Source organism: Triturus cristatus, chromosome 6 (assembly GCF_964204655.1).
Source record: "Triturus cristatus chromosome 6, aTriCri1.1, whole genome shotgun sequence".
Taxonomy (NCBI): domain Eukaryota; kingdom Metazoa; phylum Chordata; class Amphibia; order Caudata; family Salamandridae; genus Triturus; species Triturus cristatus.
Window position 1 is genome coordinate 361958597 of NC_140589.1, and position 20019 is coordinate 361978615.

Consider the following 20019-nt stretch of genomic DNA (forward strand, 5'->3'; position numbering starts at 1 on the left):
AATCATGTTCCTGTTCACCTTAAGCATACATATGCACAGGAGTGGGCAGTAGCTCAAGCTCCAGCATTGTACAAAATCACGCTGGGTGAGATAAGAACTCAACCTATCACGTGATACCGTTAAAAGTTTCACCTACTGCTCAGAGGCAATATCCAATAAAGCAAGAAGCTAAAAAACAGGTCCGGGAGATCTTAGATCAACTTGAATAGCAGGGGTCGTTGAAAAATTTACCTCTCCAATGAACAATCCTTTGTTTCCCGTCTTTAAACCCGACAATGCATATTGTCTAGTTTTAGATTAAAGACATTTAAACTCGTGCACAAAGACATTTGCTGTCCAAAATGCACATAGTGCCGCATTAATGAATAACATTGTGCGCAAAAAATACAAAATCACACTTGATATCTCAAATGGATTTTTCTGCCAAAATATAGCACCTGAAAGCAGGTATCTGACCGCATTCAATGCGTTAGGGTCCCTACAACAATTTTGTTGACCAGCCCAAGGGTTTAAGACAGCCCGGTGTATTTTCAGCAAGGGTAACAGAGTTATTTCAAAAATTTGATGAAGAGGCGTTGTCCTATGTGCATGATATTTATCTGACAGACGACTTAGAGAGGCACTTGACCAGGGTAAGCACCATTATTATGGGATCTGCCGCTGAGGACTACAAATTTAACTTCAAAATCAAAAATAGCCCACCTCAATGCCCTATTTTTGGGATACGAACTGTCAGGTGAAGGGAAAAGTCTGGCAGCAAACGTTTTAGAAAAGTGTGTGCTGCTCCAGCCTCCCAAATCATTAAAAAATATACAATCAATACTGGGAATCCTAAATTTTGGCAGGACATACGTTTTAGATTACGCACAAAGGGTAAAACCTTTCTACGACCTAATAAAACCTGACTTTTCAGCCAGAGATTGGACACAACAACATACTAATATTCTTCATTTACTCCAGGAAGACATGATTGCTTCCAAACACTTGGTGATCCGAATAATTGCGGGTCAATGTGGGTACACTTCTTTGACCTTCAATGAAAGAGAAACAGTACCAATCACATACAAATCACACCTGTATACAAATGCATAAATGTGTTTCACTTCAACAGAAAAAATACTGACAGCCTGACAGCCGTTCAGACTGCGGTAGTAAGAGAAAGAGCACTGGTTCAGGGGAAACGCATTATTGTCGTAACCCTGGTACCGGCTTTAGAAGCTGTCACAAAGGCCAGCATCCCAAATGCAAAATCATTACATCCAAGATGGATACCATGGGCTAATTCTCTTACAGCAACAGACGTTCAATACAGTTTTGATCCAAATTTAAAAATAAAAGCATTCCTGCAATAGGAACAAGAATATCCTTTACCGAATGAAATCTTGCCTCTCGATCAGTATGAATATATTATTTATACTGACGGATCTGCGCAACCGGCCATAGGAAGTAAACAACAACATTTTTCGGTGTGTGCTATCATTAAAGGTCGCATGGTTGATGACAAGTTCCATCCTAGTTGCACAAAGACGCAATCTCTAGGAGCCTGCACCGCTCAGTTGGCAGAATTAAAAGCACTGATACTGGTACTTGTAAATACGGATCACGAATTCCCCACACTAATCGTGTGTGATTCTTTTTACTGTGTACAGTCGTACAATGACTACTAACAGCATTGGGAACAAAATGATTTTAAGGACGCAAAAGGTGGCTCAATTAAGCACAAAATGCTATGGGAACAGGTAGCAGAGTTGAAAGCCGAGCTACCGAGGACTCACGTGATTCATACTCTGAGTCATCAACGTGATGGTGTTCACGTTGTAGGGAATTCATTGGCTAATGAAGCCGCAAAGGGGGATGTTTGCATGGCTTCCATAGCAGTGCTACTCGTTCAAAAACGAGAATAGACGGAGATATTATGGAAGCTGTCAACGCTTCACGCAAAGGCAGCACAGCAGTACCTAAATAATTTCCACTCAAATACTCCTACAAGTTAGATGCACAAAACATTCCATATGCTCAGATTCCTGGAGTGAGGGTTAGAGTAATACCAAATATGGATCGTAGGCAAGGCTTAATAATAGCTGCACATGAGGTTTTAGGCTCTCTGCACACAGGCATTACAGCGACTATTTCTTTACTGAAACAGCCCTATTGGTGGCCAAAGTTAACTAAACAGACTAAAGACTATGTCTTGAATTGCGACATCTGCTAGCAGATGAAAGGCTCCACCGTTGCATGGCCAGCACAGACGCCATTATTAAAATCAGACAAACCTTTCGTATGTGTGTACTTGGATGGATGGAGCTTACAGATATATCATGGTTGCAGTGGATTCATGCTCGAGATTCCTATAGGTATGGCCTCAGCGCTCGGCTGACCCTCGAACTGTTATCAAAGATTTGCGAGTCTTTATCGGCACATACACAGTTAGCACGTTATATTCGGCCCTGCGTTTAGCTCTCGGGCTTACAAAGAGGCCATGGAAGAAATGGGCATAGCATTGCGGTTCTCATCTCCATACCATCCGGAGGGAAATTCGATTGTGGAGATAAAAAAAACGGGACTTAAAGCAATCTTTAACAGCTAGGGTATTAGGCAGGGGTGGTAGTTGGGTCACACACCTTTATGGGGTACAGCGGGCATTAAACAACCAGCCAAGAAACTCTCTAGGGGGTGTCACTCCATATGAAGTCCTCTTTGGGACACGAATGTGGGTACCTGATCTTCATTGTGAAGGCGCAGTGGCGGATAAAAACCATTTGATATCGATAATCGTTTGGCTGTTTTACAGGATCTAAATGAATCCAGGACAAAGCAATGTCCGTCTAAAGCAGACCGCCATTGAGGAAGTCAAGGTAGTCACGGCAAGACCTGTCTGGATCCCAGAAATCGGGGATGTGGTCAGAGAGAAAATTGTGGCCAAAAAGGAATTTGGACCTTCATACAGAAAACCTGTACCAGTCCTTTCAGTACAAGCAACAAGAACGGTGCTGCTCCCACCTCTTGCCAGAAAAAAGGAGAAAAGATTTGTCTTAATCGACTTAATCAAACCACACTATGTGGCCGATACTAAACAGTAGGCCTAGTGGACTCCACTGTAGGAGACGCCCTCCTCTAGCTACAATCCAAGAAGTTCAAACAGAAAGACTCATCACGTTTGAAGAGCCACCTGTAAGGAATGAAGGACTAAGCAATAAAGCTATGGAACTTGTTCCACTTGAACCAGACATTCAAATTCAAAATCAAAATCAAAATAATTCACAAGCTGCAATTAGACCTAATACAGATGTCTACATCAACATGCCTCGTCGAGAGGAAAATAACATTTCAACTAATCCCGATGCAATTCCTACAATTGAACTGCTTCTGGCTATTTCATTAACTTTGATACGTTTTCTCTGGATCAAAGCGAGCCGGAAACTATGCCAGCCAAAACACCATTCAAGCAACAATTAAAGAACTTTCTTCACCTTCTTCAAAATACATACCTGGTATCACCTTGGGTTGAACTCTGGGTAATTTCTGGGATATTGTTTTTTCTTTTCTGGCTAGGCTTAGTACTAACTTTTAGTATGCTTATTAATGGACACTATCTTCAACAAAGTTCCACAGCCCAAAAGGTCAACATCCTAATGAAGTCACATCCATCATCACATTGTGAACAAAGAGACTTGTCATCAGTGAACATTACAGCAGTTCCTATATGGGACAAGGTTGATTATAACAAATTCGGCCTGACCGAACTTTTAAAAATTAATCATGTATTTAAAATATCATTAAGTGATATCATTACCTCCAGTACATTTTCTGATGATTGGGACACTGAAACAGTGAATAACATGTTGTTTGATTTAGAGAAAACTGCTGCATTTTCTAATAATGAAATGTTAGAGGGTTCTTCATACTATGATACATTGTACTGTTACCAACATTATGGTCATCATTTCCTGCACAAATACATTTCACCTAGGAATGTTTTTGAGTACCATCAGTAGGAACATTGCCCAACACCACCAAAAAGTAGTTCACAAGCGTTTGTTCAGAAATGTTCATACTTTTCAGGGTTTAACACAACAGATCCAGCCTCATTTTACTATAAGGTTTCACCAACATCAGCACTGAAAATTATGTCGACAAACACCAAACAGCTTTACTCTGCTTCCTTTTTGGCCCAATTGTCTGAACAGGGTTTCAACCTATGGAAAGACGAAATTGACTTGAAATCAATTTGGGGTTCGAGGGACTGGCAAGTCCAGGGTACAGAGGCACTATTTAGAGCATGCCTCATTCCACAGCAGATAATCGTTTTAAACTCTACTGTGCAACAGAAATCCTGTCTTGGACTAGCCAAGATAAAGGACCTGAACACTCCAAGGTTTCCTACACCAACACAGGGATGGGAGAACTCTTCTACAACAGAAGGGGCAATAGTTGATGACACACTAAAGTACAAGAGATCAGACCCAAATTGGAAGGAGTGGGTGGTTTGGCCCTTAGACACAAACACATGTCATAAATGGTTCCTGAACATCACTGAGGGACTCAGCATGCATAGGCCAGACCCACGTTATGTACAGAGAGATCATCCAGGGGTAGAAACCTCAACACTTGCAGAAGTGAAACAACACGTATCTTTACTTTCACATGACATGGATCTTAGGGACTTTTTACTAGGACCTAGGAAACAACGTCAAAAATGTTTCATATATGCAGGCATTTATGCTGCCTATAATGAAATCTGGAAGATTTCCCAACACTAAGCTGCAGAGAGAATACGGGAAATAGACCGTATACACTTAGAAAAAGCTTTCGCTGTGGTGGATAAGGGGTTAAAAACTTTGACCTCCAGGATATATTCATTGGGCAACATTGTATCTTCTGCTATTGACATACTAGAGCAGGATTTAGCCATACTACAACACGGCCAATCACAGTTACGTTCTACTATGCTATTGAGCTGGACGCTGCAATCTTTGCGTGCAGGCTTTGTGCCTTGGCGTTTTATAAACATCACGTCTCTGTTTTCAGAATACAATCTAACTGATACACAGATAGAAATGGCACAAAGGGGAGCTAAATATACTATGCTGCAAATTGAAAAACTGGACAGGCTACCATTCACAGTGGCTGAATTACCATGAACAGAATTGCTACTTCATGGCCAATTCACTTTCCCGGTCACGACCTTTCAGTTTCGGCAGGTAGGCAGCTATGAAAAATTCGGTTAAGAATACATTAAGAAATCCTGGGATTTACCATATAGATTTCGATGCCGGAGTGGGGATCGAGAAGTGTTTCTTAGTGGTACGAACTGCAGGAATGCTTTAAGCTGTTCTCTCATGCGCCAAGATATCGTTTTGCACGGAGCTTGTAATGGTTCAATTGTGAATCTGTCTTGCCACATGAAAGGGACTCCACCTGTCTGATCACGCCAGTGTTAGAGTTACTTTAGAATGGGAGTTACTTGATGCTGAACGATCAAGATTGCTGTGGGATGCTTCTGGGCATTGCCTTTCTGGTCACCGTGAACACCAGAGTTACTTGCTGTATGCAAGTATTGTTTCCTCCGACAAATACAGTCAGGGAGGTGCCGCTGTGGCCTTCACTGAATGTTTCTTTTATACAGTTTGATACTTTGAGCAGAATGAAAGCTATGCTTTTACAGCAGACCGTGCCCTTAACCTCCGCTCGAGAAACCTTTGAACTTCAAGTTGCAAGGACCTCGACAGAGATACAGGCGCTAATAAGTACTAACTGCCCCCGACATTTCATAGAAATGGTGGGTCGTATCGTTAATATGTCAGATACGAGCGGCATTGTACACCTATTTGAGACCATAGGGTCAGGATTCCTTAGCACCTTCCAGACAATCCTTGGAGTTATTCCAAACTTTATACACTCTGTATTTGGAAGCATTTTCGGGGGTTTACCTCTGATCCTGCTTGGAATACCTGGAATCCTGATTGTCGTTTACCTGCTACGCAATGGATGGACCAACCGCTAGCAAGATTGCAAAAGCTCTCCTGGAGAGATATTACCGTGAGCGCATGGTACAACATCTGGGTGTACCTCGCCTTCGAGAACTAAGTGCTTCTTGGTTCTTATCCTTCAGACCAGTCTTCGAAGACTGCATCATACCTGTTTTCCGATGCCTGTTTTGTGGAGGAGTATGCGAGTTGGACATCTGTCTGACACCTCGAAAGGAGACGCCAGTGGACTTAGACTCCAGACTGGAACCACTGCGGTCCCATCCTCAACTCTGTCCTCAGCGTATTCCCATCTTGACATATGCATTCCTCGAGGATCTGTAGGTGCCCTTTTCAACTGAGTTGAATTTCAGCTCCACCATTGGCACTGAGGTATCGACTACAGCACCGGCTGCCTCTCCAACAGCTGTTGGCAGCGCAGAATTTCATCTGTGCACTCTTGACGTGCTATGGGAGGTACTACAATGTTTGTCCCTTGTGGCAGCAGGCAGCGATAATGTTATGTTTCCCAGCCAGGACATTTAATCTAAATCTGGCTCACCGTGTGCTGGGAATGAATTCAGAACCTTTTCTTTCTCCTTTTCTTCAAAATAACTTTTTGTCAAATTGACACTTTTCAGAAAGCATGGCATTCTAAGCACGCTTGCAGTAATTCAACTTGTGTGATCAAACTCATTTTCCTTGTTTTTTAAACTGTTTTTAAATGAATTTTTAATGTTTTTTAGATACATTTTAAATAACTCATTGATAATCTTATGCACTGACACCATTATAAATGTGTATCTCAAATTATTGTGTATTATTAGTGTTGAGTATTAGGTGGAGTGGGTGTTATATTTCATATCGGTACCCTAATATAGGTCCAGAGAACATCGTACTCTTTCCCTACACCATCTTCCCTTCATTTCATATGAACGAGCCTTATAAGAACATAACTCCTAATAAGGATAGAATGCATTATAGGGACATAACGCCTTATAAGGACTTACGCCCTTTATAGACTATACCTTTCACCTAGTTCCATGCAGAGGGTGGGGTTATCCCAATCAATGTTGCTAGGACGTCATCCTTAGCACATATGAATAATTTATGAGAACACTCTCCAAGGGGTATACTTCACCTCTCCTATCTATGCACAAGGTTTAATCCCCAACATCATCCTCATACTGAATAATGGCTAGCACACACACATTGATTGTATAAATACAGCACCTCTTGCTATCAGTAGGCAGGGGGAACTTGAAGGCCGACACACTGACCAAAGACGCTGAAGATCCGACATGCAGTCGCTCCAGCTGACAGTGGTCTAACCATCCCTCGCGGGGTGTCCAACTCGAGTCCAGGACGAAGTCCCACACTCTCACTACTCAGGTAATGGGGTTCGACTAAATCCTAGCGGGATTCTTGGCTCTTAGACTTTTAGGCTCTTAGGCTTATTACCTCTTTTGCACCTACTCACATGCTAGGTACACTTAGGTACATCTAGACAGGCATCTTAGGAGTATTCGCTTTAGTTTATAAATGCATTTTATATTCCTGTATATGTTCATGACTATTGCAAAATGGTAGAACTGTTCTATTCCTTTTTATTCACTGTTCTGCTGATCCTATGTCTCTGCTACTGTGTAACAATTGGAGCAGCGCATATATTTTAGACGAGAAGAACAACGGTACAATAAATTCTTATTGTAAACACGCCCGACTGTTTCTTCTGTGTATCTCCCTGAGAGAAAATGAGCAAGCACGAGTGATTGGGTGAAAAGTAGTATATTGTTTCCACAAGTCTGAGGTATCAGGGTTTGTTGTGTTCTGAGGTTGCCGAAAACTAATCTCTCTGATAACAGGAGATTCTAGTGGCACTGTGAGCTAGCTAATGCAAAATGAGGCTAACATACTCGGCGGGGTGTGCAAAGCCAGTCTGCCACCAGACCCACAGTAAATATTATCCAAAAACAGCGCAGGTCCTGCATGAAGGGTATTATAGGAACTACACTACAATAAGCCCTACGCTTCTACCAAGTTCAGTGCACTGAACTGCACTGCACATAATGTTCTATCGGGCTATCCCAACATAGTGTGTGTGCTTTCAGGACGGCCCAAACAGAAAAACATATTTCGGAGGAGCACAAGGATTTTAGGTGAAGGAGAGCCTAGCCTCCTTAATAAGGGGAATCAAAAAGTGCTGTTGTGCTATACTGTGCAAATTGCAGAAAAACATAAAGTGCAACAAAGATTGGACGGTGTGATTATCGCAGGGACAACAGGAGACTGTATTCCCTACAGGATGTAAAGAATGTTTAAAAAAGAGAGATCAGTAGATTGTCCCAGCAAACACGCGAAAAAGTAAGGACCGCTCCCACCTGGTCAACTTCCGGGCCAAATATAGCGGGGATTCATCATTATAAAAGATATTATAGAATTGCAACACCAAGGGTTTAGAAAGCTCAGATTTTAACCTAATGTTTGCTGGGTGGTACCTAAAAAGTGATTTCATCTTGGACTTGGCGTTATTAGGAATGCGGCTGGGTTCAGAATACCACCAGGGTATGCCGAGGGAGCCAAAAGTGTTGTGTAAATAGCACAGCCATGGATAGAGGAAGCCTTGTCCAATGCATGCAGTCGGATATAATGTCCTTACAGAGTTTGGCGGCTGGGTTTGACCAGATGCTAACCCATAATAAAAGTGGCGACATCTAAATCATATCCTCAATAAAACCCTGGCTTAGCTCGAAGTGCATGATGAGGGTGGAGGTGAATAGGATTGTACATAAAAGCCTTCGAAGATAGCTGTTTTCCTCTGCCTGAATGGAGCCGCACTTGCTAAAACCCCAAACTCCCACTCTGTAAGTAGCCGCACTTATACATTGGGAGTTGAACACTTTCAAAGGTGGAGGCAGTGTCCCACTATTTTGTGATCTGATGAAGTTGCTTACTGCGACTGCATTTTTGCTTACATTAGTACAAACCAGAGCACAATGGGGATTCCATGACCCTGAGGAAATAAAATGTAATCCCAGGGGAACAAAATTCTCAATGGACGTCAGAACATGCCTGTTAATACTGATTTTATTTAGTCTTATTTTGCCTGGGCTGCAGGACATGTTGTGCGACTTAGAATAATTAGTATTAAGGTTCAGCTTATGCAAGGAAACAAAATAATCCACCTGGTGTCTCAGGGCTTTTGGGGTAAGGGCTAACAATACTGCATCGTCAGCCTATAACAAAGTGGGGACTGGGGAGCCTGAAATTCTAGGTATGTCTATGTGGGAAGAGGCTAGGTGAGCTGTTAAACCATTATTATATTAAAAGAATAAATAAGGCCCAAATATTTATTTGATTACTTACCTCTGTTCGGCCGTATGCCACAGTTTACTAACCCCCACCCTGCTCCTACCCGGCCCCACTGCCTACAGCACTCCCACCACCGGCCGCTACTTCTCTTGTGCTGTGTGGATTCTTGCCACATGTTGCATGTTGCCTCTTCTGGGACCTTCTTGCAGCTCCTTCTTCATGCACAGTAGGGAGTCTTGCCTCCTTCTACCCTTCTCTTGATATTGTAATCCTAGCATCTTGAAGTTTTGCTGTTATCAGGAATGGTTAGTGTGGGTGTGTTACAGTGTGCCTTGAGGGTGTGGGTCGATGGGGCTATGGTGTCTGGACCTGGGTCGCAGGTGCAGAGTGCTTCCCTCCTTCTTTTTTTCTGGGATTTTTCTGTAGGCTTCATTCTGCCTGTGATCATGTCTGCTGGGCAGGCTTGGAAGTTCAGTGTGTCTTGACTGAGGGGAAGTGTGTCATTAATTTGGTGGCAGTCTGTGAGTTACACCTGGAGCTTGCATCATCGGGCGGAGCCCTCTCCTCTCTTGCAAAACTTGGCTTCCCCCCACTCTCTCGTCATCCTTTGGGGACAACTTCAGCCAGTTCTGTGTTCGTTAGAGGCTGTCTGGTGCTGGGGCATTTCGATGGCACAGTAACTAGGCCCTGCACCCACACAGTAATCTTGATGCATCTGGGGCATCAGACGGTCTCTGGATATTTCTTTGGTTGACCGCTGCATTCTGTTCTTAACCAGGTGCCGTTGCAGGCTTTCCCACTCTGATTCACGTGTATGGCCTGCGTGAGTGTCGCACACATGTTATTGCCCCCTTTGGCTGGGTCTCTCCTTTTCTCCATGGCATGTTTCACTCAGGATGGTTTGTCTGTTTGCTTAGCTTGTACTCCTACTCTATCTGGGAGTAATTGCATTCTGTGCATTTTATCTTGCTGTTCCTCGGACTCTGTCTCTGCTGTGGCCTGCCCCAGACAGCTACACACAGACTAGCTGAACATAGTAATGGGGACTTGTTGCCTTAAGCATTCCTCCATTCAGGGTGGCATGAGGGTGCTCATTTGTTTTGATGTCTTGGATGGGGCTGGTGCTGCCCAGCAGGTGCTAGATCAGCCTGCCTCCACAGTATTTTATTCAGGGGATGTTCTGCGACTGTTTGTTGCAACCAACAGATCTGTTGTTTGTCTGTGGAGATAGAAGTTAGACAGCAGGGGGCACACAGTACTCATTACCTCACCCGGGGAAACAACCTTTCCAACACAGTCATTACATCACACTACATTTACATAGCAGTCATTACATCGCAACATCCTTTACATCGCATGTCATTACAACGCAGCCATTACATCGCATGTCACTACAGCGCATGTCATTACAATGCATGTCACTACAATGCAGGCATTACATCGTACGTCATTACAATGCATACCAATACAACGCATAGTACCCTTACACTATCCAACACTTACCCTACTGTTGCACTCACTAGAGTTAGGATAGTAAGTTGTACCCCTACACTATCCAACACTTACCCGACTGTTGCACTCACTGTAGTTAAAATAGTAATTTGTACCCCTACACTATACAACACTTACCCTACTGTTGCACTCACTGGAGCTAGAATAGTAATTATTGCTCCTATACTATCCAACACTTACCTTAAATGCGATGTAATAGTATGCATTGTAATGGTATGCATTGTTAATGTATAATGCGATGTAATGGAATGAATTGTAAAGGTAGTTTCTGAAAATGCGATGTAATGGCATGGGATGTAAAAGAATGTATTGTAAAGGATGTGGCGATGTAAAAACTGCATTGTAAAGGCATGCATTGTACATGTATGCGTTGTAACTTCATACATTCCCTCACCTATCATGACACATCTGTCTTCGGCTCCTGTGTTAATTCTTTATCTTCTTTTGTTGGTTTGTTTTTTTAGGGGCACTCACGCCCTTTAGTTGGCACCTATGTACACCACACTGGTACTGGCAGGGTGCGTGCAGGCTCACTCTGTCTGCTGATCCATACTTCCAGTGAACTACTGCTTGATCTCAACACTCAGCTTCTACTTTCTACCCATTTCAAGCCACTTGTGAAGCAGGGGCCAATGTGGGAAGCTAACACTCTCTCTTCCTCCAGCAGCACTGACAGGTGGCAACCAGGTGGTGTACAGGGCACTTAGCTTCTACCTCTCGATGGCAGCAGGTGGGTACCAGGGGTACATAAGGGTGTGCGCGGTGCTCCTTGTGCTCCTTACAGGTTTGCTGGTTTGGTAAAAAAGGATTTCAAGCATTCCACACAGTAGTAGAATAACTACAATGAAGAAAGTTTTTATTTACATGAAACTTGGCAAGATAATGCAATTCTCAAACAAATTCCATAATCTTCAATTTCAAAACAGGATAATCAAAGCAAACTTCCCAGCATCCATAGCCAACACCTGTTTCATCTGCGTTCCAGATTAGCAGACTTCCTCAGGGCTATATTATTAAAATATCTAAATTAGAACAGTAGACCACTCAAACCACATCCAGTGAACATCAAAACCATGCATAAAAACTCTGCTGTGCCCCTAATCCAATCCATTGTACCTAGATACCAAACTCTATGAAACTTCACCTAGTAGAAATAAAGTGACACATTTCTATTTTCTTCTATTTTCGCAACATGAGTATGGTATATTTGAGACTGAAACAACTTTTTTGAATGTAGCAGCTTTTTCTTGTTATATTGATGAGGGCCCTGCAAATACATAGACAATGATGTTTTCCAAAAAGCATGACAAAATAATAACTGCCAGAAGGCTGATAGCCATCAGCCGACCTATTCGCTTTGCCAATATTTGTTTCAAAAGGGGCATCCCCAGATGTTTGGTCATCAGTGTTAATTCCTTGATGCCTGAGAAGAATCAAGGTACTTTAAAATGAATTCAACTCTCACACACGGGGGTCTATTGGAAGAATATGCTACAAATAGAATAATCTATCCTATACTACTTCCATGAATAGGTTACTCACACAGGATATAGGGTAGCAAAGTGCAGCAATAAAAGGCTATAACAGAAGGGGACACAAAGTGTGTTTTGGACGGAAACCCTCACTCAACTCAGGGTGACATGCTTCATCATTGGGTTCCTCCAGCACACTGGGACAGCAAGGTACCCAGTGTGGCTACAACTTACCCCGAGGGGAAGAAGCGGGAGTGTTTTGTCTGAAGCACGTATTGTTTCAATACCTCAAGGGTGACGGTGGGGGGCAGAGTGCTACAAAAATTCAGTGTTTTAAAACTATCTCCGTAAGGAAATCAACTTTATTCTAATGTCCCATGGGATAGAGACTAAAAGCAGGGTGAACCAGGCTTATGGATGTATACCCTGTAGTATGGTCAACATCTTACTGCCTTTGGTGACAAATCTGTTCGAGGCATTATTCAGGACCAAGATCTTTTTTCATTCTGTCGAAAAACCGTGCAAAAATAATAATAATGAAAAGATACTCAGGCCTTAGTTCTTGACCACCAATCTGTTCTAGTGACAATCAATGCGATGGGTCAAAGGGCTCTATGAGAAAACATTACAAAAAACATATCAACAAATTGTAGGCTGGAGCAAGAATCAATAAATGAAGACTTGATCTTACACTTCAAGAAACTGAATCACATCATCATTAACATATTGTTGTATACTTGATGGGTGTGCTCAGGTTGTGTTGCACTGTTTGTGATCTCTAGGGATTACTAGTTAGAAGGGTGGATGACCCTTCTTCCTTTGAGCACCCTCAATATTAGAATACAGTACACATTGGAAGTGGTGAGCGCCAATACCGACCAGGGGTCCATCATCCATTTTCATATATTCAAATTGTAACAAAATACCAAAATGCACCACTACAGAGTCTCTCACCACATAGATTCCTCTAGTTTAGACGTATAATAAAAATAGTTCAGTCACCAAAACAGACATACCAAAGTACAGACACAACTAAAATCAAGTACTTTGTATCATGTGAGAGTTGGCACAAGAAATTATGTATATGGTTAGACAGATATATATACACATAGAGTCCTGTGACTGTGTTCATATAGTGTCCAACACAGACCACGAGTCATTCCACACGAGGGCCCTACTGACAATAATTAAATTCCCCATTATAGATTATGATTCAATTAGCACAGTATCAATGGCGTCAGGAAAGTTTAAACATAAACTAACATATATATCATGATGTGGAATATCAAAAAACATTGGGCTAGAACACCACACAGTTTAACGGATGAAAGCAATATTTGGTGTAGTAATATCAACAATTATGCGGAAATGGATAGCAAATATCCAAACTGTATGATGCGCAAATGTCTATTCACTAGTTAGGATAGACAGCACTAAAGACATTGGCACCCAACAAGCGGAAAGTTGAAAAGAGAATGGCACGGGGGACTTGTAGCACAGAGGCAGTCCGACTCTCCCAACGGTCTCCTATTGGTAAAAGAGCACTCACCTTATGCCTATGGTGGTGCTCTGTCTCAGACTCTGGTGGGAGTGAAGGGCCAACCATCTTTTTGGTCTAATATGCGGATGTGCGCTTCTGCGTTCATCATGAAACAAGACTGCCATGCACATGCTTGTGACGTCACGACGTGCATGCGCACGGTAGTACGGGCAACGAGGTGATCGTGAGTCTGCCCGCTCATTACCATGAGAACCATAATACAATGGAACTCCAGCGAAACAAAGCGTTCAGGGAGTGTTATGTCTATGTCTTATCCTTATTTGCATATTGCTACATTCTGATGTGTTACATCATTGATGACACTTGGAATCCCCAAGTGTCATCGGTGATCAGTTGAGAAACCATCGTGCTGGGTGCAGCTGTGCGGAGCTGTGTATGCTGTGCTGGCCTTGATACTTGGAACTCAAGAAACAACTACTTAAAGTATACGGTTTCTGGAGGATTTCTACACAACAAAATTGGCGACGACTGGAAGAACCTTTTTTTTCGATAAAACAAATTCCTCTCCAACCATTCAACGAACACGCTCCGTGTTCCAACGAAGAGTCCGTGACAGAAAATCACGGGGAAATCAAGTGGAAGTTAACCCGTAAGTTGCGCTGCCGAGTGAGTAACATTTCAACTTATTTTAAAGACCAGCACATCTAATATTAAGTAATCGGAGCAACGGTAAGGTTAAATTAGGCTGTATTGTTTCAAACCAGCCTGACATTCTATTAACGTACCTGATTATTCGTTCTTCTTAGAACGCTCCTGCTCTGCAGCCATTCTACATTCCGGGCCGTCTTCACTTCATCTACGTAGCTAATAAGGAACAAGCGCACTACGTTGGACTGATGACCCTCATGCACTACGTGTCATCGACGTAGTACGTGCGGCCATTTTGAATCCTCAGCTTCGATTTTTTTAGTTGTACTCCCGTAATAAGCACAATTATACTCAGCTATTGGGAATTTTACAGATCAATTTCCATTTAAACGGAAGAAGAAGGTACTGTAATTACAGTCATTTCTGATATTTGTTTTGCAATTTAATCCTTTCGTTGCTTGCCATTTACAGTGACAGGCGCACCATATTGATTGTTACTGAATACTGAGCACTGAGGTAATTATTAACTATTTGCCTATTCAAATCTTCCTATGTTTATAATTTTCTTTTGGCCTGTTATTCACGTTGATAGGCACACCATTTTAATTATCCCTCATTCAGCTTAAAGACAAACAAGTAACGGTGTCAGGCACACCTAACCTAAGTACTATTTTTGTATAATTGTCTATATTACGAAAATATATAGTGTCTTAAAGGACTATTATTATTTTTCTACTACTACTCATTTCTACATCTTCTCATCCACCATGTGCGCAGCACAAACCTTTTCTCTAACTCCACCACAGTCATTCCTCACTACTAAAGGGGATCCTCCAATTAAATGGCAAGAATGGAGAGAATATTTTTTAAATTATATTGATGCTTTAGAGGATGGTGAGGATGATTTAACTCAAGCCAGACAGAAGAAAATTTTGCTTCATTCTCTTGGTCCTCAAGGTCTAAAAGTTTACAACTCAATGAACAAAAAAACGCATGCTGATGATGATTCAAATGTATTTCTTCATGCACTTGAAGATCTTGACACGTATTACTCCACTTCAGTATGTATAGCCATCGACCGACACAAATTTTTTGGAAGGAAACAAGACAAACAAGAATCTGTTGAAGATTTCATTTCAGACTTTAAAAAATTAGCTTTGACTTGCAGGTTTGGTTCACTTGAGGAAGAACTAATCAGAGATCAAATCATAATGTATGTCAATAACGAGCATGTTCAAGAGCGTCTCTGGGTACAAGGTGAAGCATCATTGTCTGATGTAGTTGCTCTAGTTAAAAAAGCAGAAATTACCAACAAATGTGCTAAAGCCATTTCGGAGTCTCCTAAAGAAATTGAGAAACTTACTGTGAACAAAATCACTTCAAAACATTTGCCAATTCAACCACCTCCATCAGAGACAGTACTAACATTCAAACCGGATCTACAACATTGAAATGTTATAGATGTGGTAGCAAAAATCATTTAGCTAATTTTAAGAATTGCCAGGCTAGGAAACAAAAATTTCTTCAATGTGGTGTTATTGGTTATTTTACATAGGCATGTCAGCGCAACATGAACAAAAAGAAAAAGTTTGCCTTGCTTAAAGATGATTATAATGATTCTCCTTCCACATCATCTGGAGATGATATTCCAAATAAGAACGTTGATTGTGTTTTAGGAGTTTCTGATAGTGTTAACTCGTTAAATATTAACTGTAAATGTTGGGTAAATTTGCTAGAATCAATTGAAGCTAAAAACCTGAAACTGGTAAAAGCAGCATCCGCCCCTACAGATGGAGAAATGAAATGTGTCGTTAGTGAGACAGCCTGGGAGAAGTACTTAAGGGAATTGTATGGGGCTCGAGAACCCCAAGGAGACATAGAGCCCCAACATTGGCAGGAAATATCGGAATAACTCAAATTAGATTTTAACGAACAGCAAGTAGAAAACATAATAAGGAAGCTGAAGTTTACCCGTGCCGCAGGGCCTGATAACCTCCTTTCAATAATATTAAAGTCACAGATAAAGTGGTGGGCAAGATTCCTCTACCAGATATTTCAAATAATTCTAGTAGAAGGCATAATGCCATTGAACTGGAAGGGTGCGGTAATCAGGCCAATCCATAAAAAAGGTAGCATGGACGCACCACAAAATTATAGATTGATTAACCTTCTAGATATAGGAGAAAAGGTATTCTCAAAAATCGACGAGTTCTCAATCATACCCATTGAACAGGGAGGATTCAGAGAAGGGCATTCCACAATAGACCACTGCTTTGCATTTTGGGCCATGGCGAGGAAGTCAACGGAACAAAATGGTAAGCTTTGCTGCTGTTTCGTTGACTTTCGAGCAGCGTTCGATTCAGTAGCCCGGGACTGCCTCTGGGAAACTCTTATTAAGAAAAATATACCAAAAGACCTGCTAGCTATAATAAAAGAATTACACCGAGGTAATTGGGCACAAGTAATTAGGGATACAGAGGGGTCATTAACGCCAAAAATACCTATTGCAAATGGCCTAAGACAGGGCTGCGTTCTGGCCCCACAGTTATTCTCTATATTTCTGTCTGATTTACCCGCCTGTCTAGAGGTTGAGGGTAGTGCAAGCCCAAGATTGGATGGAAAAAAGGTGCCTTGCCTTCTATACGCGGACGATCTGGAAATAGTAGACCAGACTTAATTAGGCCTCCAAAGAAAGTTGAAATCTTTTAGTGAATACTGTGTAAGGAAATTTTCAACAGTCAACTTAGACAAGACAAAAATGTTATGCTTTGGGAAAAAGGCAATTAAGTTTAATTAGTTCCTAGGCAATCTTAAACTGGAATCGGTTAACGAATAGCGATACCTAGGGATGTGGTTTGATAAGACACTAAACTGGCATACACACCTGGAAGCCAAAAAAGCGAAGGCACACACATCAATCTCTGGTTTAAAAATGTTGAATAGGGATTACAGGGAAATGTCTCACCGTCTATTACTAAAGGCTTTCAGTGCAATGATACCCCCGCAAGTACTCTACCGCGCAGAAATCCTTTATTTGAGCGGTAAGGGAGTCTGGGACCTGGAGGAAGGGAAATGCCTGAAAACCATTTTGTCCCTGCCCCATCATCAATGGTCCAAGCAATAAGAACCGAATTAGGAACAACGACCTGGGGGGTACAAGCACAAATAGCAGTAATTAGATTTTGGCAACGCTTGGAAAATGAAAAAGGCCAAAAAGTTGCACAATGGTGTAGAAAAGAGATCCAATTTAGTAACTTAAAATGGGCAAAAACTTGTAGGAAGAAAATGGTGCAGGCCTGTGAGGGTTTAAAGGTGGTCATGTGCCAAGAATCCCAACGAATAGACTGTACTAAAAGTGATCTGAAGTTTAACGGGCAAGAAGTCTCTAGAAGAACCGATATGGAATATCTGGCTAAGAAAAAATCATGATGAACTCTTGGTCAAAGGAAAACTGGTTCCCATATTTGGATACCTTACCAAATCGTTGGTATGGACAGGAGATACTAAGGATGCGAATTGGGATTAATCCGTGGCTGATAAACAAAGAAACTAAATCAAAAATGTTAGATCACAAAGGGTGTTGCAAGTGTAGGCTGGGCACAAAAGGGGATCTAGTGCACATCCTGCTGGATTGCTTAACTATATTAAAACAGCGTAAATTATGTCTGCGCCCGATATTTTTAAAATATGATATAAGAACACGGGCACAGGCGGTCAACCTTCTCACAGAAATGCCTTCTATCAAAATTGCAATTGCTCTAGGGAATTATATAAAGGTAGTACAGAGATCCCAAATAAGTTAGGAGTAAAAATGTTAGAAATTTTATAATAAATGTATTATATAGCTTGTCTAAGAGAAAAAGTGTTTTTAATGTAACAATAAATCTCAAAGGGTAAGGACTATCCTAAGAAAGTGTTTTTATTGGTATCTGCTTTTAAGACATGTATCTGGGTGTGGAAGTTTTATAAATGTGCTGTAGAATATTTTAACCTGTAACTACTTTCTCTGTTTTTCTGTAGAATATTTTAAATCAGTAATTATTCCTTTGCACCTGTTTTAAAGATTATGATCTAAATAAACATATTTTTTGACTGACTGACTGAACTGTAAATCTAAACCTGTGTGCAATATCCATTGGTGGTGTTGAAATAATTATTGTGGCAGATTCAGGATCTCCGTACACGATCATTGATAAAGTACAGTGGAAAAAAGACTTTGTTCATGTATTAGGTCCCACTTTATCTTCTCCTGATATCTCACCAGAGAGTTTCACAGGAGAAAAAATTGATTTAATTGGTTATAGAGAACTCACTTTTGAATTTAAAGGCAGATCTTCAATTGGTAAATTGTATGTTGCCTTAGATGGTCCCCCTGTCTTAAGATGGATTGATCAAAGAAATTTAAATATCGTTTTAAACCCGAATGGAGTTGAACAAGTTATGGTCTTGGACCATAATGAAAATGATCACCTTGAACTAAAAAAAGAATTTCCTGAGGTCTTTTCTAACAAAGTAGGTCAGTTAAATGGCTATGTTCATAAAATATACTCAAGGATGATGCCCAACCCACAGTTCAAAAGTCTAGACACATTCCTTGGGCTGCCAGAGAAGAAGTTAATAAAGAGTTGAAACGCCTATTGGATGATGGAATCATTGAAGAGGTAGATGCTTCTAATTGGGTTGCGCCCTTAGTCGTGGCTCGTAAGGCCAATGGCAAGGTCCGTCTTGTATTGACTTGAGGTCCCTGAATAAAAATATTGTAGTTGAGAGATTTCCCTTGCCCGAAATTAATGAGTTAATTTACCTTACAAAAGGCATGCAATGGTTCTCTGTTATCGACTTAACTTCGGCGTATCATCAAGTTCCATTGCACGAAGATAGTAAAAGTGTGACCACATTCATGACTCCCCAAGGGTGTTACCGTTTTTTGCGCATGCCGTTTGACCTTGCGTCAGCGGCCACCGTTTTTCAAAAACTCATGTTTAAATTATTCCACGACTTACCTGGCATCCTATTTTTTCAGGATGATATCCTCATAATGGGTGAAACTTAATGTATACATGATGAGAGAATTCATTCTGTTCATAAAATACTAAAAGAAAGAGGTCATACTGCAGAGTTGTCTAAATGTAAATTTGGAGTTGATTCATTGAACTACTTAGGACATGAAATATCTGCCAAAGGTATAAAACCTAAATCCAAATTAATGAATGCCATTAGAAATGCTCCATCTCCTGTGAACAAAGACGAATTGAGGTCCTTTTTAGGGCTGATAGAGTTTTATAGAAAATTTGTGATTTTTTTTTCAGAGAAAACATTCAACTTGCGTCAATTGTTAAAGTGCAAATCTGTATTCGCGTGGTCAGACATGCTACAACAGGATTTCCTAAATCTCAAAAATGAACTTTGTGATACTAAGGAATTAGTAAGTTTTCATGCCTATTTACCTTGCATCATTACCACTGATGCGAGTCAAAAAGGATTAGGTGCTGTGTTATCACAAAGAGAGAGAAATGGGAAAGAAATGGCAGTTGCATATGCATCAAGAGCTCTATCTCCAGCTGAAGAAGGAAATTCTGTAGTCGAAAGGGTTAGCTGCAGTAAGGGC